Here is a 16,063-nt window from a genome sequence, read left to right as displayed (position 1 = left end):
TGATAAAAAGTCAAGTGAAACAGTATTGTGAGCAGACCAAATACGGACCTCTGAAAATGCCAGAGGCGGGATCAAGTGCCAGTCAGGAGTTAGCATCCCCTGTCGACGGTCACATCCGCTGTGTGCCCTTTGCCATGGTCGAGTAAATTAAATTAAAATTCGCAGTCAATTGAGTATGAAAAATAATGGCCTAACAATTCGCATCGCTTAAAAGACTTGTATTTTATTATGAAAGAGTTGCATAAAAAGAGGGTATATGAATGAAGAACAAAAAAAATTATATACTGGGACGTTCCTAGTCAGTTGTAACTTAAGTTCCTGTTCAGCAAAAATTTAAATACATTCAATCCTGGGTTATATTTTGATAAATTAATATTGATATAGTATATTTTTTTAACTTAATAAACCAGAATGGGGACAATTTGTGATTCGATTTTAACAATATCTCAGTTTTCAAAAGCATTTTGCTATCTTATATAACCTTTTGAAGAAAGTACAAATCTATTTTTTCTTGCATTATGCGTGATTGATGGTGAGTGTGATTAACGATTGATTGAAAAAAATAGTTACATATGATTATATTCTGTCAGGAATATACTAATAGTAAGTTGTTGGAAACTCATCTGACAGATGTCTCTTTCAGAATATCAAGGATAAAGACGGACAAATATTTTCTTATATAGGTTTGTCCGTCCTTTTGTCTGTTTGTCCGAATGTTATTATTCTGCAGGTGAGCCTCACATCTTCGACATTCGTTGCATTTTCTCAATATCCACAACACAGTTTAACCATCTAGCATTGAAAGAAACATAGGTAATCAGAGATTACAGAGCTCACCTCAACGAATGTTGTCTTTAAGGAGGAGAAGGACCTTGAGCTGAAAAAAATACTTGTCATTCATTTTTTTTTTCATATTTTGTATATTTCTAATTAAGTATGTCCCACATATCTTAAAGCAATTATATCATTAGGTTTCTTACCTTATTTTGGAGATATTGATTGACAAATACTATGCCCTACCGTATCTAAGTGGAGTTTTAATTCTCCATGTTTCCGGGCCCATTACTCTATCTATAATGGGATTTTTTAAGCATATATAAAAAAATATCAAAGTGGACATGTATCTTTTAAATTATTTCAGAGTATAACTAGGATTTAAAATTCGAAAAAGGAAGTTTTGTCTATCACACTGCATCTGGATAGGGAAAATTACGCACTTTTTAAGACAACTTAAACAATAAAAAACGTAATTTACAAAAAATTCTATCATTCAATATTTTTTATTTTACGTTGAAATACAAATCCTTCAAATTATTGATTAACTGTTAAAATTTCGAGCGATGAAGCTGACCTCATTATTTCACAGGACATCGTTAAAGAGGACATAAGCATGACAAAAACTTGTCATGTTACATTTCTCGAGTACGGGAAAAACCAACTATGACGTCACATGTAAGCTAAATAAGCGAAGTAAGATATACCTAAATATGATTTCCGTCATCAGCCATGCAAAAATAATTTTTGTGTTCCCCGTTTCTCAAAATATATCATCATATACTGATTATGACCTGTTATTACATAATAATACCGCCCCTGTGTTCACCGGGTATGATCTTCTGTACTAACAGATCGTGTATGACGTCACCGACTTGTTGGAGGCGCAGTTAAGGGAAACAGAGGAGTGGATCAATCTCTTTTATAATTTGTTAATGTTTACAAGAACGTTAAAACTTTTTTACTTTTTTATATAAGATGGTAATTAAAGTTAAAAAAATTGTCAAAAAATTATACAAGAATTGATACTTTACACGTTTTGCACTATTATAAAGGGAGACTATGACGTAGTTAAACAGAGTCATGTGACCATGTGTCCTTCATCCCCTTAAGTAAGGCAAAGTCTCAAACTAATAATCTAGTAGTGTGCAATCCTAGATGTAACATTTATGCAATTTTGGTCCGATAGGGCTTGCAGTTACTTGGGAATGGACTTACCTAAAGACTTTAAACTAGTCACTCATCCAGAAAATGTAAATCATATCCAGCATCTGAAGCGAGTTTGAGAGTGTTCATCCCGTGATGCATCATCCATGCAAGTTTGGTTCAGAAAACCCTTATAGTTTACTTTAACCTGGTCACTCATCCGGAAAATGTCGGTCAGATACAGCATCCGAAGCAAGTCCAGTAGTGTGCATCTTCAGATGTATTATCCATGCAAGTTTGGTCAACATAGGGCTTAAAGTTACTTGGAAATGAGACCTGCTCCAAAAACTTTAACCTGGTCACTCATCCAGAAAATGTATGTCATATCCAGCATCTGAAGCAAGTCCAGTAGTGTGCATCCTTAGATGCATCATCCATGCAAGTTTGGTCAATATAGGGCTTATAGTTACTTGGAAATGAAACCTGCTCTGAAAACTTTAACCTGGTCACTCATCCGAAAAATGTAGGTCAGATCCAGCATCCGAAGCAAGCTTGGTAGTGTGCATCATTAGATGTATCATCCATGCAAGTTTAGTCAATATAGGGCTTATAGTAACTTGGAAATGAGACCTGCTCCAAAAACATTAACCTGGTCATTCTTCTGCTGAAATTGCAGTATCTGAAACCTTGACTGGTACAATGAAACATACTAGAAGCATCCCCCATGCATCTCTGATTAATATAGGGCACAGAAGTACTTGAAAAGAAAACTGCACCAAAAACTTTAACCTGGGACGCCGACACCGACGCCGAGGGTATTTCATAAGCTCACCCAACTTCGTTGAGGTGAGCTAAAAAATGAAATCAAAAGATAGTGATTTGTACAGTTGCTATCTTAGAGCCCGGATTTTAATAAGAATAATGCATCAAATTTTGCAAAATTATATACAACGTATTTTCTATTTAAGAACTTTAAGAAATTTAAGAATGTCAGTCATACCATTGATAATAAGATTTATTTTTTAAGGATTTTTAAACTTGTCATCATAGGGATATACAATGTAAATAATGATCTTTGGCAGAATTATTGCCACAAACCATCATATTTGGTCGCATTTTTTACACAAAATTAAAGTATCAATTAAAAAAAGGTTACTATACTTTAATTATTAGTAGACAACACACTTTTCTACGAGTAATAATATTTGTTAATTTCGGCGCCTTTAGACAAATGTGGCTTTTGAACACGAGATAGTTTTCTAAAAATACTAAAAAATGAAACTTTTCGACAATTTCTCTGTAAGTTAGATATCGTCACAGTTAAGAACCACTCTTATACTTACCATATGTAAATTATTATCTAATTGCAGTTTCCAAATTGTTTTTGCTACTCCTAGGACAAACTGTTGAACGGTTGTCCATTACAAGGGCAGGAATTATATCGAAAATGAAGAGGAAAAAATGTCAAAATATGGCAACGTATATGAATCAAACTTTAAACGTTTGTAAAAAAGCGAATCCCTGGAACATCAACTTATCCATCAATTGCCTGCTTTGGTTTAGAATCGATCGTACACAGAGCGAGCATTTGAGTATCGAATAAGTTGGGATACGCAAACACCATATACAGGTGAGAGCAGAATATTGCTACATGAATAAGGAAAGTTGACGATTGACAAGCTAAATTCATCTCGTTTGTCATACAATTTAGTTGTTAATTAGCCTCATAGTCTATAGTCAGTAAAACATCCAAATATGAAACAGAAGTGGCAGACTGTCAACATTTATTTCCAGTTCAATTGGATATATCGAGTTGACATATGAATGAAAGTAACTACATATTGTAGAAACATGTGAATAAATTTTGCTTCATATAAAACAAGATGGCTAATAAGGAGCACAACTGGCGCCCATCGGAGTTCCAACAGATTCTTGGAAGACTCGTTCTCCAAAGACTACTTTTTTAATATTCAACTTCAGAGCACTTTGTAGAATTAAAGTAATTTTTAACAAAGTAGTTTTGAAGATTACCAATCACAAGATACGAAAAAGTTTCGTTTTTATTAAATAAGCAGTTTTCTATGATATCAAAAACCTTGATTTAATTTATCGTAAAGAATATTTGCAAAAAAGTCGTACGTTTTGATGTTACAGACTTTTGAAAAAATTGGTGATTTTAAATTTTCTGAAAGTTCTTTGGAGTTTTTGAGAATCTGATTTACACCACTTCTAGAATATGCTTTAGTACACTACGCCTGACATTTTTCCTTTACAGCAGTAAGTATTTTGTTAGGAGTATAGATAGGGACTTTTCAGAGCTTTTGCTGGACCAGGAAATGCATCTTTGTAAGGATTTTTTTAAGTTAAGGAATCCAGTATAGGCTAGATCGAACTCACCCAGGTTAAATCGAATTCAACTTGATTGACTGGAATGTATATGTTTTGTTTGTTTTCTTGTTGTTTAACGTCCCCCTCGAACTTTTTTTTCATTCATATGGAGACAGCACCACTTGCCGGTGGAGGGTTGCAAATTTATACCTATACTCGGCACTCAGGACCATTCAACTGTGAGGGATCTTTTTCGTGACAACACCTACTGCGACACCTCGGTTTATAGGGTCTCATACAAAGGATTGGTCTCCTAGTCCCGCAGTGGATTCGAACCAGCTCCTTACTCTGCGACTCTAGGGCATACGCTCTAACCACTGCGCCATGCGGGCAACTTTGACTGTAATGCTAAAAGTATTAAGGACTGAAATGTGATTTTGAAGAAATGTGTCCTTAGAAAATGAACGTTGAGCAAAATTTCGATTTCCCGACGTAGAATTATAACGCAGTAGTTTGTTTAATTCTTTAATCACCTTCGATATAGTGAAAACGAAAGAATAGATGTTTCGCATATTGCTTTTTAACTTTCTAATGCGATTCTTTGATATATTTCTAAAATAATTAATTCATTCTGACAAAGTTTTCAGGTTTTCCCCTCCATATTTAGCCCAAAATCTGACATAATCTTCAACGGGATTCATAATAGAAATGAAGTTCTGCTGCCAATTGAAAAATCGTGGCTCCGTGGATTTAGTATTTTTAAAGATGATTGCTTTAAGGTCTTCATTTTGAACTATATTAATATCACCGGTATTGACGTTTCCACCGGAACTGTAGTTAAACGATGAAGAAGAATACCTGTCCAACTGATCACACCTGCCGTCCGTCTCCTCGATGTCATAATCGGTCAACCCTTAAGAGGATTTTCTTTTGATGTTCAATATCAAGGCGCTGTAAGGTTTTTTTTTTATAATTCAAAAGTTTTGAAGCAACAGTTCAGGAATATCTGAAGGAAATACAGGGTGTAGAATTCAACAATTCAGCTTAATTAAAATTTGATGGAATGCATGACTGAACTTTTTTATGATTAAGGATGTTATTAATATTCACAATATCTATTCCTTGTCGGCAAATTTAAGTTTAAGGAACCAACAAATTCAATCAGAATTATTATCTTCCGACACACGTGGTGACTTCAAGAGCCCATTCCGGGCAACATCCATCATCATAAACACTAGTATATATTCTGTGGTTAAAGAATGCAAGTATGGACTTGCTTTAACTTCTTCGAATGATCCATTCAAAACTTTCAAGAGAAGCGAGTAAAGTTTTGTGCAAATGTAATGAAGATCTAATTGTTTATTAATGTATGTAAAAGTGATCTAAAAGGGACATCATGTATATTTTGTCTATTGTATGAAAGATGTTCGTGACTACGCCTACGTTTAGGTGTATTGTTAAAAGTCCTATCACATTCACATTGGTATATTGTGGGCTTGAAGGATTCCCTACATTATTTATGTGGTCGTTGCAACCATACGGAAATGCTGTTCCTAGTTTCCTGATCCAGTATTCTTCTCGTTGTCTATGGAATGGAATAATTAAAGTTAGACTATTAGTTGAATGATATATTTTTTCCAAAAATCTAACCCTCTTTGAAAGAATAGAGTAATCAAGCGAATTGGAATATTTAAAAAAGTGTTGATGGACCCAATTATTTATTTCAAACGTTTGTCCCGACATTCTCTTATTGAGTGAACCCTTTCTTTTCCTAATATAAATCAGTCCGCATAGAGTACATTCAATTCCATAGACAACGATTGAAGTTGAAATTTACTCCAGCTTTAGTATGAAAACTTTCTTTGTCCAGTAACGTTGCTTTAAAACGAAGAATTTGTTGTCAAAATATCACAGGATTTTCAATTTTTAATTTTAAATTAATTTTTTGGAAATGGAACACCCGGGGTTCGAGGTTCGAAAATAAATTATTATTAGATAATTCTTAAGCATGTGCATAAAATCGTGTACATATAAACATTCTTCCAGTATGAAAAATGCAGATATGTGTCCCTAGAAATAACTAAAAATACTCAGACCTAGAAATTACTAAAAATATTCAGACGCGTAGCATCATTTTTCAAAGGGACAGGAAGAAAGACAATTTACTGAATCATAACCCTCAAAGCTGAATTTGAACAAAATAAGATAATAAAAGTTCAAATATGTATAAGATATCGGAAAATATTGTTAAAACCCCTTTTGGAAAGGCTATATTTCATCATGTTAAAATTGGATTTTGAGGATCAGTGGGTTTTTTTGGCAAAACATTTTTTTTTCTGAAAAAAAAAAAAATGTTATGCATTCATATTCTCGACTTACGATTCATTCCCAAAAATGCATTCAATATTTCCCGAATGTATCCATCAATCATAGATAATTCTGTACAGTGTTCGGGATTTGTTACATAGAAAATGGTTTAAAAATTGCAAATAAATAATCCCCTGCAGGAGACGGGGATATCTGTAATTCAATTCTGTTCAAGGCAGATGTTTCCAACGTCATAAAATGACCATTTTCGTCAAAGCGAGAGGAATTATCTTGAAGGCCACTAACGCTGGTTGTAGTAGCTAGATTTACGGATTTGATTAGGAGATAAACTCCTGTACTTCACGAAAATCGCAGTCGCTTATCACTGACATCGGTCCTGCTGTATACTATATTCGTATTTTCTCACAAACTGACGTCAATAAGGCAACAAAAGCACGCTTTTGTGTAAAGTGCACATATACTTAAACGGCATTTTATTTGTTCCTTATTTCATTGAAATATATTTTCTAGAAATCATACAACTTAAGGCATATTAATTAATGAAAAGCATGGAGATTAACTTGCTTGAAAATTAGTAATTAAAAAAAAGGGTTTATCGTTGTAGAACCTTAATCTAAGATTTGATTGATTGGTTGATTGTATGTTGTTTAACGTCCCATTCGAGAATTTTCACTCATATAAAGACGTCACCATATACCGGTGAAGGGCTTGAAATTTAGACCTTTACTCGGCACTTAGCTCCATTGAGCAGTGAGGGTTCATTATATTGCCAAAGCCTACCGTGACACAGGGCCTCGGTTTTTGAGGTCTCGTCCGAAGGACCCACAACTTTTACTTCAAAGGGCCGAGCGGTTGGGCTAAAGAACAGTTGCTACCTATTTTTATCGACTTAGGTCAGTCGCGGCCGTGATTCGAGCACACGACCTTCCTATCACGGAGCGAGCGCTCTACCGACTGAGCTACCGTGACGGTTTTTAAGATTTGAAGTATAGAAGCTGATGTACTTACAATCTCTTTTTATAAAACGTATTTAGATTGATAAAATGTTGTTTATGAAATTAGAAAAACTGTAAGTAAAATGTATCCAATAATGGAAAAAGTTAGTATTTCTTCATAAGATCATACAAAACAGTATCAATCCTGTTTCATTTTGTTACTTCAGAGAAATAATAATTTATCGAATTATTGTTAAGTATACAGCAAATGTCCGATCGTTATTAAAACATATTTTCAGATGAAGGAAGACCATGGTTAGTTATTCAAAAACCCAATGCAACTTCGAAAAGTAAAACTTTGTGTGTGAATATTGCAGACATTTCTATTCATGTTAAAGTATGGAATTACAAGAGAAACTTACTGGTTTATGCATTGTGCCAAAATATTGATTTAATGAAATATGGAGATAACGAGCAGTAACCATGCTCAAAAGTCCATTAAAACAATACAGATTTGGAATACAGCATGAACGAATCTTTAAAACATCATAGTTGGGATCAGGTGCCATGGAGGAATAAGCATACCTGTTGACTGATCACATCTGCCGTGTGCTCATTGTCATGATCAGGAAAATTGGAGAAAAAAAATCAATTTAGAACATGAAAGCTAAAAACGATTCGACAAAAATATTCTGATTTGGATAGGGTAATTACTAACTAGATTATTTATTAGTGATTTAAAGCAGTGGAAGAAGTATATAATGATTTGATTGCTGAATGTGAAAATAAGTATTGAATAAAACTAAGTATCAAATCTGTGATATTTTTTGACGAATTTTTAAAAAGTTTTTGAACCAACTTCTCCAGAATATATTTATACAATTTTCCAAGAATCGATTAATGAAATTAATGTCTTCTAGATTATTTATCAATAAACGTTAATGATAACTTTTGTTTCTAATTACATGATATTGTTTATGGAAATAATTTAACTCCCTAAGGAATCACTGTTTAGTTTGTTGGGTATGCCAGGAGACATTAATGGCAAGAGGAAACGTGGGTTAATTTGTATAATGGACAAGCCCATCATACATAAATTATCCCACGTTTCAAACTAATGTCGTTAATGTCCCTGCATACCGAGCATATTAGACAGTGATTCTTTATATTTACATTTATAATTATGTGAAATAAGAATGCAAATATAAATAAAAAGATGCCGTATAATAGAATTGAAGTATACGAAGCATCCATGTTAATTTTCATAGTCCCCGCCCACTGATTTTAGACACAATGACAGCCCGGGAGATTGGCATGCATATTAGGCACTTAACCTTTCACTTGGAGAAATTTACACTCAGTTGTAAATATCGAGAAATTAACACCATTTACCTTTCAAAGAATTATCAAAGAGAAAACAGTTGGAAATGGAAATATATTCAAAAGACATCAAGAAAATAAGAGCACAAACATCTTTATGCCATTTGTATTTCGTTGTTTGATATCCTTTTTCAGTTTTTAAAAGCTTATTAGCAAAGAGATTTTAATTTTTTTCTTCAGAATTTTGAAAAAGTCAATTTTTATTTGTAATAAAGACAAATATGCATGAGTAATGTTTAAAGACAATGTCATATACATAGTTCCTACTATCTTAATGAGATCACATAATTAATTAGAATAATACATATATCTTATATCTTTTGTGAACTCTGTTATAGAAAAAAAAAATAGTCCTTCGATTTATCCAAATGGCCCAGTAGCTAAGTACTTCGGTGCTAGCTTGAAAATACGGATATATAATTAATTGCTGTGGTAAAATTTAGAAATTTATTTCAAAATTAAGGATTATCTCCCTCAGGCATATCCCTTGATCCCTTGTGTTTGGCGCTAATCTTTGGCACCCCTTTTTTCAGCTCTTCAAAGTTTCTTTTTATTTAAATATTTCGGATTACCATCGTTTCGGCGTCATTGAAGCCCTATGTATTGATCAGGTAAACGGAATTGTTGTAATCCTAAAAATGGTACATTCATTTAATTCCTAGATTTTCTCTCTTCAAAATATGTATTAAAAAATAATTATGTAGTGTCAGATTTATTATGTTAGCCTGATTACATAGAAAACGCATAGGATAACAATACTTAAATGTGATTTAAAATAATTATTTCATTATTGAGATATTCCTTAAACAGTTTTTTTTTAGTAGGAACAATAGCAGTAATTCTCAGTATCGACAGCATTTTCATCAGTTTTTGTCAGCAATTATCAAAACAAATAGTAAAACAACAGAAATTATTAAGAAATTATTAGTATTTATCATCAAGAACTAAAATTAGTAAATATTATAATTTATCTGCAACAAAGCACAAGATCAGTAATTACAGTATTCATCATTACACTTATATATACTGTAATTGTAATCAGGAAATGGGTATTACATTTCTGCATTTATATCTGAACTTGAATGAAATGTAAAGCTAACGAACAGTAATTGTGATAAAAATTCCATTTGTATTGAAATGATACAAACTGGAAGGAGAGCAAAACAGAGGTAGGATGAGGTGCCATAGAGGATTGATCATCCCTTATTAACCGCTAAAAATTGCTGTGTGTTCCTTGTCATGATAGGGTAAACGGAAAAAAAAATCCGTAGAGAATTTGGTGTGAAAATAATGGCCTAACAACTTATGAAAGGTATTAGTAAACAACGAGTAATAATCTGGAAAAAAGAGAACCATATACAGATTGAGATTATGTCTTTATTTACATGTAGGTCGTATTATCGAGTATATACAAAAGCAAATTTACATTTAAAAAAGAAACTACATTTTATACATGTAGCACGAAGACATTCCATCACTGTTTGTCTCGTGATAAATGAAAAAAGGATAATTTAAAAATATCTTTTTTCTGTATTTGTAACGTTCATCTTCGTTTCTTTAGCATTTTTATGATTAAATTGATTGCCTGTGCAAACTATTTACGATTATAAATACATTTTGATTGCTATTTTGTTACTTTATACACCATTTTCAGAAGACGGAATTGGACAGTAATGGCAAATTATCTGTAGCACATCAAACAATCTCAGAGAAATAAGATTTGTAAGTAATAAATCACTGAAAGCTTGTTAGGAAAACATTAGAAGACGGTCAGTCTAATCCCTGAACAATCTACCGGTACTTGAAACAAATGACATGAACCTAAATCAAATAAAACGGTATATTATTGGGGGTATATTTGAAACTTAGAAGAAATGAAAATGTGTTCTTTTGAAATTAAGCGCTCTGAAAGACAAAAGTGCCTTTCTCAGATTTTGAAGCGATATATCCCATATATATATATATATATATATATATATATATATATATATATATATATATATATATATATATATATATATATATATATATATAAGCACTAGAAATGACCAACGACACGAACAAAAATAATTGTCAAATTTTCGGGACGACCTGTCCCTTCCCCAGGACAAAGAAAAAAGTTAAGAAGTCATAAAAACAAAGAAACAAAAACAACTAGCACTACTACTAAACTACCAAACACTAAAAACATATTTAGTATTTGGTAGTTTAGTAGTAGTGCTAGTTGTTTTTGTTTCTCTATTTCCTTTGTTATATATATATATATATATATATATATATATATATATATATATATATATATATATATATATGAACTCGAAATAATTGACGAACCTGCTACATCTTCTTCATACTTCGTTGTTTTACTGACTATATAATACGTTAATGAACAACTAACAACTAAACGTTTTGACAAACGGGATGACTTCAGGTTTACCATCAACTTTCCCGATTTAGGTAGTAAATTCCATAATCACCTCCATATATGATGCGATATCAATTTTTAAACCGAGGAAGGCAGGATGCTAACAAATAAGTATGCTATAGAACTTTCAATTATCTCATTTAAAGTCGGCATTTCGCAAATTGTATGGTCGTTATAATGACCTTGTTTGCAAATATAAAGTATAGTTGGGTCACAGTTTGACTGACATAATTCCCACGAATTGCAAGGTCGTTATTTTTACAATATTTTGATTGAAGATTACCCCTTTTACCTGATCAAAACAAAGGTCTCACAGCAGGTGTGTCGACAGGGGATGCTTACGCCTTCTAGGAACCTGATCCCACCTCGTTGGTTTCCAGGGCTCCTTTTCTTGCCCCGTTGTATTCTTTACTGTGTTGATAATTGTTCACATGTGTGATAGTTTTGCATTGTTTACTTTGGCTGATCTCTCATCAGAAGAAATAAAGTTTCTTCGTCGTTTTCAATGGAATTTTCGTATGCTTAAATTGAAGAAAATGCATAATGACCTTGTTTGCAAATATAAAGTATAGTTGGGTCACAGTTTGACTGACATAATTCCCACGAATTGCAAGGTCGTTATTTTTACAATATTTTGATTGAAGATTACCCCTTTTACCTGATCAAAACAAAGGTCTCACAGCAGGTGTGTCGACAGGGGATGCTTACGCCTTCTAGGAACCTGATCCCACCTCGTTGGTTTCCAGGGCTCCTTTTCTTGCCCCGTTGTATTCTTTACTGTGTTGATAATTGTTCACATGTGTGATAGTTTTGCATTGTTTACTTTGGCTGATCTCTCATCAGAAGAAATAAAGTTTCTTCGTCGTTTTCAATGGAATTTTCGTATGCTTAAATTGAAGAAAATGCATAAGATAGTGATACCAGAATATTGCTTAAAACAAAATACTCAAAATATAAATGTAATTTAAATATTGATACTGAAAGTTTATATTCAGTAGTAAGCAATGCTTATAGAAAAAAATTGGCATAGATTGCATACTTTTTTTTCAAACTTTTTATCAATAATACTAGACTTTGCAGAATTTATTTACGTAATAAAGTTTAAAGAATATCAATTTCTTAGTCTTAGATTACTTACTATGCATTAAAACAATTTCTATACTTGTCATTTAGAAGAGGAAAGTACTGAGGAAGACCACTGTGCTTGTACAAGTTCCTTTAGATACGTCACACATCCCACATATAAGCGTACATAGTTATGACGTATCACAGGGCTTGGAATCTGATAACCAAATTATAGTAACACATACGCAGTCAATGAAAAACGACTATCCTGACGATAAAAGCTACATCTGATAATTGGACGATAATAGATGATATAACTAGAAAAGACAAAGACTAAAATAGAAGGTCGAAAACAATGTATAGGCTGAGAAATAAAAAAATCAGTGCGATAATATTGTTTAACCATGATAAAGCTCCAAATAATTGGCTAAAAATGCTTTTTCGAAATTGAAATTGAAACATCTTCATTCACTCAGTCGGATCAATCTTGATTGTGGTTAAGATCTTGTAATTGAAATCGGCGGATAAAAACGTTCACTTGTAGAATTTAGAAGGGATACGAATCCTAATATACCTAATAATTTATCTTTAGGCTTCGCATTTCAATTAAGAAATTTCAATAGGCAAAAGAGAATGTTATGGTAAAATGAAAATTTATTTATCACAGTAACAAAACTTCCTTTTTGTCTGGATAACTTAATAAGTTTTACAAGGACGCATAAATCGTGGGTGTTTATTGCTGTCATTAAGGAGCACAATTCTGTTTTTTTTTTTAGTATTGTCATGTTGCATACATTTGTATATTTTCAAATGGAGAAGAAAAAACCTGCAAAAAATTGGTTTTACACTATTTCAAAAATGAATTCATTAACAAAAATCTTTTTACAATGACATGGCAAAATTCGAAGATTGCTTTTTAAGTAATTTATTTCCTAGGATTTAATTTTCTGTCAGAAGGTTCACGGAATGGTTAATGCACTGCCACCGCCTACGTTCAACCTTGACTTAGAGAACTCTTGGAGCAGATCAATTATTCTGAAAAGTGTCTCACTATTTTTTCCCTCTTTTTTTCAAGTGAATTGAGTTGCTATGATGTTAAACTTTCTGTGTTACTGATTTTATATCATTTGAGAATGAAAACTTCATCTTTATCACACTTGAGTAAGCTGTTGTAAAAATATAAAAAAGTATAAGTGTATATAATTACTTTAAAATCGGTGTTCAACAGGAAAAATTAATCAAAAGAAATAAAAGAAATAAATCAAGTCGAACAGTGTGGCTATGAATTGAAATCAACAGGTTTTTAAAATGTAAGAATAAAACGCTACAAAAAGAAGATAAGGATAAAGTTTTGTTTCGTCTAAGGATTGGTTACGTTAGTTTTATATACCAATGAAGCATTAGGTATCTACTTTGAAAATTATACCTTCAGAAAAGAGCCATGTTCCACTGTTTTAATAAGAAATAGAAACCTTTATTTGATCGAAGTGAGCACATACATATATTTCCTCTTTTTTCATTTACACCACAGTATAATGTCAACAATATTAATGATTTATTTAAAATTTAAAAATAATATCGCCTATGTTTTTTTTAGAAGTTTTTCAAAGGAATAATCGATATTATAAACCTAAGATTACTCAATATAAATGATATAGGATTGAACCAATACCTTTAGAATGTTTATATTTGTACTTTCTGCCAACTATTTGCAGTTTAAATTTTATTACCCCAAGGATCGAGGAAAAAAGTAAGAAGAGGGGGATTTTATTACATCCCGAGGTCATTATTACGATATCATTATTAAATAGAAATAACACATTGATCTCTATATCTATATAAAAACACACCCTTTATAGGATAATTCACAGTCTATGTCGTTGAAATACCTCAAAAATAAAACCAGCGGAGGATAGAGTAAAACAGACAAAAGATCTCTCCTTGTATCATTATCAGCTCCCTGTAGTCCTCCTACATGTCGAGTGTCTCGTGTTTCGTATTTTCAACATCTATTTGATCTATATTTCTCATCGAATGTCGTTTCAGATAAGATATTACATCTGGTAAAAAAAAAATGACTTGTCTTTTCATTTCTTGATATTTTGTTGCTTGATGGAAATGAGAAAACACGAAAAATCGTTTTTTTAACTACTTATTTATTTCCTGAGAGGCAGCGTGTTCATGTATGTTTCTCCTATGTTGACTTTCACTACCAAATTAAAATCTGTATCATTAAAATGAAGAAAAAAATTACGCTGCTCTTAAAATGGACATAAGAGAATTAAAGAACTTGAAAGTTCATATTTATTTTGGTCGAACACGAAGGGAAAAAAAAGACATTTTAACAACTTAAATAAATGTAGTTTCTTTTAGCTAGTATTCCTTTTCTAGTTATATCAAGTTTGCTGTCCTATACCCGATTGAAAGGCCATCAGCCACTCCTTATTGGGATTGGCCATTGCGGATGGCATGCACGGAGATGGAATCAACCCCTGAAGCAAAACATTTTTCATCATTTGCCGATGCAACAAATCAATGGCACTACAAAATTTAAAAAAAGTAAGTCTTTGATAAATAATCCAAGGATGGTGAAAATACTGGTAATTCCCGGGTATCACTGGTTTTTACCCGGGAATAAAGTATAGCTAAATTTTGCATTATTTTAATCATATCTGTTGGGGTATAGATTAGTACATATTATTAGCTAAGACACCTAATTACTGTTAAAAATTTCTGGCTACCCAGTAATACACTTCCTTACAATTAATCACAATACAGGTTACTCCTACACCAGGGCCATTTTTTTTTTTAAAATTGTGACAGGTGTAGTCTATACGGTTTCATATAAATGAACTCCAATGGATTTTTGCTTAATATTCCTTTTTGTAGATAGATTGAAGAAAATTGATAAAGTTACATAATGAGTCAAAATCATGTCTTTTTTAACATTATTTTATCATAAAACAAAAGATTTATGTGAAATATGAATAAAGCGAAGTTTTGACCACTCAACTGTACTGTAAAGCAAGAAAAGAACTGCAAAATGTAAGTGCCAGAAAAAACAAAGGTTGTATCTATCGCGTAGTTGTTACCGTCAATGTTAACAATGTCAAGGTCACGCGTCCTTTATTTTTAGCATGAAACTTGTAAACAACATTGAACTGGAGGAAGCAAAAGTGAGGAATAAGTTCTGATCATCTTATTTTGAAAAATGTATCAAAATTCTCGGTCATCCGATATTTATATCTATAAATTAACACTATGCTAACTTCTTCAAGTTTTCTGCGCATGCGTACAATAAGGAGGAAAAAGTGAACAATATTTTTGTGTTGGGCTATACAAAAATTATTTTTACTCTTCTCCATAAAAGTAGATTTTGTATGTTCTGAAACCTGTAATTTTCTGAAACCTAATATCTTCAAGAACTGAACTGAAATTTGCACGTGAAAAAATTCTTCTTTTGTAATCTTTTTCGTTTTTGCCGTCACGGTGTCACTTTAAGGGAAAGAACTTGTGATAATTATGTCAACATTAAAAAAAAGCCTGTAACTCAAATCAATGTAAATATCTCTCAAAATAGGAAAACACACTGCCAATTAAGAGTCAATTAGTTAAAACAACATTGTTTTGTTATACCTTTAATGTTAACATAAGGATCAAAACAGATTTATTTAAACCTTAA

The 16,063-nt window shown here is 32.2% G+C and overlaps 1 long non-coding RNA gene across 1 annotated transcript; it reads right to left on the bottom strand.

Annotated features, from left to right (window-relative positions):
- Nucleotides 1–742: 742 nt before the first annotated feature.
- Nucleotides 743–12,173, bottom strand: LOC133190242 (uncharacterized). Its single transcript, XR_009721582.1, has 3 exons — nt 11,975–12,173; nt 11,609–11,837; nt 743–877 (listed from the first exon to the last, which is right to left on the bottom strand). It is a non-coding gene; the product is annotated as an uncharacterized LOC133190242 (long non-coding RNA).
- Between the last annotated feature and the right edge of the window lie 3,890 nt (nt 12,174–16,063).

The sequence above is a fragment of the Saccostrea echinata genome, unplaced genomic scaffold (genome assembly GCF_033153115.1).
Source record: "Saccostrea echinata isolate AGI-Se365-2 ecotype Australia unplaced genomic scaffold, CSIRO_AGI_Sech_v1 ptg000022l, whole genome shotgun sequence".
NCBI lineage: Eukaryota > Metazoa > Mollusca > Bivalvia > Ostreida > Ostreidae > Saccostrea > Saccostrea echinata.
Note: the sequence above shows the minus strand (reverse complement) of the source record. Positions and strands in the feature narration are given on the sequence as shown.